The sequence below is a fragment of the Mandrillus leucophaeus genome, unplaced genomic scaffold, assembly GCF_000951045.1.
Source record: "Mandrillus leucophaeus isolate KB7577 unplaced genomic scaffold, Mleu.le_1.0 Scaffold241, whole genome shotgun sequence".
NCBI lineage: Eukaryota > Metazoa > Chordata > Mammalia > Primates > Cercopithecidae > Mandrillus > Mandrillus leucophaeus.
The window spans coordinates 3,213,808-3,215,931 of record NW_012102488.1 but is presented as its reverse complement, the minus strand read 5'-3'; the positions used below and the strand labels follow the sequence as shown (position 1 = coordinate 3,215,931).

The following is a 2,124-nucleotide window of genomic DNA, read 5'->3' as shown; positions in this document are numbered from 1 at the left end:
CAAACAATTCCTTTAGGACCTTGACTGGAATTTATAAATTAACTTTAAGATAACTTCCCTTGCAATGATAATTGTCCCATCTCTTGGCTTCAACGCCCCACATTAGAGCATGTTTACAATGAGCCAAGGTCAAATCGGTGCATCCAGCAGGTTCCTGTCCCTGCCAGGAAGCACAAGTTCCTCCCTGTCCCCTGCCCACCCTGCTGGCTCTGGCAGGCCTTGAAAGGCCCATTAGGAAGAGGCCACTCCTCCATCTTCATTAACACCTGTGTCCTGGGGACCAGACGAGAAGTTCTAGGAAGAGGAAAGTCCTCTCCTCACATACCATGCACTTCCCCCAACAGTGTGGGGAGCAGCTGCAGATTCACCATGCCCTGCCCCCACCCCAACATAAGCACTTAAGAGTTGGAGTCACTGAGGCTTCAGGGAGAAGGAGCGACTTGCCTGCCACATCCTGGGGTCCTGACTGGGTGGGCTTCCCTAGGAGACCAGGAACACAGATGTTCTGATGTTCTTTATCATATTGATGGGGGAGGAGGGTGGGTGTTGAGGTTTACTAATGACAATTTACAGGAGTCAATTACAAGTGAGGATGAGCACAGCTGTCCCAACTGCAGCCTCCTGTTTCCCTCCTCTGCCTACCCCACCGCACTCCCACCTCCACGGCCCTCTATAAACTGTGGCAGATGGACCTTGGTAACACCACCACCCGGGGCTTGTTAGAAATCAGAAATGTGGCTTTCTGGACCTGGCCGAGCAGGAGGCGCCATCACGGGAGTTGACATCCGCCCCAACAAGGACCAACAAGGTTCCGCGCAAGAAGCCCAGGAGCCAGGATATCTACCTAAGGCTGTTGGTCAAGCTGTACAGGTTTCTGGCCAGACGAATCAACTCCATATTCAACCAGGCTGTACTGAAGAGGTTGTTTATGAGCCACACCAACCGGTCACTCTGTTGCCCAGATGATCCGGAAGATGAAGCTTCCTGGCCGGGAAAACAAAACGGCCGTGGTCGTGGGGGCCGTAATGGATGATGCGTGGGTTCAGGAGGTACTCAGACTGAAGGTGTGTGCGCTGTGCGTGACCAGCCGGGCCGCCGCCGCATCCTCACGGCAGGGCAGGGGGCAAGATCCTCACTTTTGACCAGCTGGCTCTGGACTCCCCCAAGGGCAGCGGCACCATCCTGCTCTCTGGTTCTCTCAAGAGCCAAGAGGTGTACTGGCATTTCGGTAAGGCTCCGGGAACCCCGCACAGCCACCCCAAACCTTACGTCCGCTCCAGGGCCGGAAGTTCGAGCGCACCAGAGGTCAACGGGCCAGCCGAGACCTCAAAAACTAACCCTGGAGCCTACCCTCTTGTTAAAAAGATTTTGGATGAAGAGAGAAAGAGAAAAGGAAAGAAAGAAAAGGAGGAAAGAAATGTGGACCCCACCCTTGTCCTGCTGAGTCAGAAACTGCGTTTCAATCAAATCCCCAGGCAATTGTGTGTGTGTGAAAGTTTCAGAAGCTAGGATCCCGAGACTCACCTGAGCTGGATGGAGCTCACAGCAACCGCTGAGATAATCACCCACCCTGGCCCGGCCTCTCTTGGGACAAGCCTGACCTCAGGAGTAGGGCCTGGGCAAAGCTGAAAAGTGAAAGAACCAAAGCTTCTCTCAGACACCAGGTGCATTAGAAACCAGCCTATTTCCTGCATCGAGGGCTGTGTGGAGTGATGATCAAGCATGAGGTCAGTGTGACACACACTTGGGTTCCAGTTGTCGCACTGACCCTTACGGGGTTGTGACATGGGGCCCTCTATGAGCCTCAGCCGACTTACCTGTCAAGTGGCAAGAACTATACCGCCTCACAGACCTGATGGGAAAACAGAGGTAAGTTTATCAAATGTCCAGGAGAGTGCCACATCGTAGTGGGTGTTTACTACAAAGGATAATATTGATGCAGGGCAGGTGAACCCCAGAATTGGGACTTAGCCCAGAGGGTTTTTGGCTTCTCTCAGGAAGGAATTTAAGGGTGAGTTAGTGGTGTTAGACAGCAACTTTTACTGAAGCTGCAGTGTACTGCAACAGCAGAGTGACTGCTCCTTGTGGGGCAGGGCTACCCCACAGGCAGTGTGCCAAGAATAG

General features: G+C 53.2%; 1 pseudogene; it reads left to right on the top strand.

The window, feature by feature from the left end:
• The first annotated feature begins 19 nt into the window (after positions 1 to 19).
• On the top strand, positions 20 to 1,337 carry LOC105541627 (annotated as a pseudogene).
• The last annotated feature ends 787 nt before the right edge of the window (positions 1,338 to 2,124 follow it).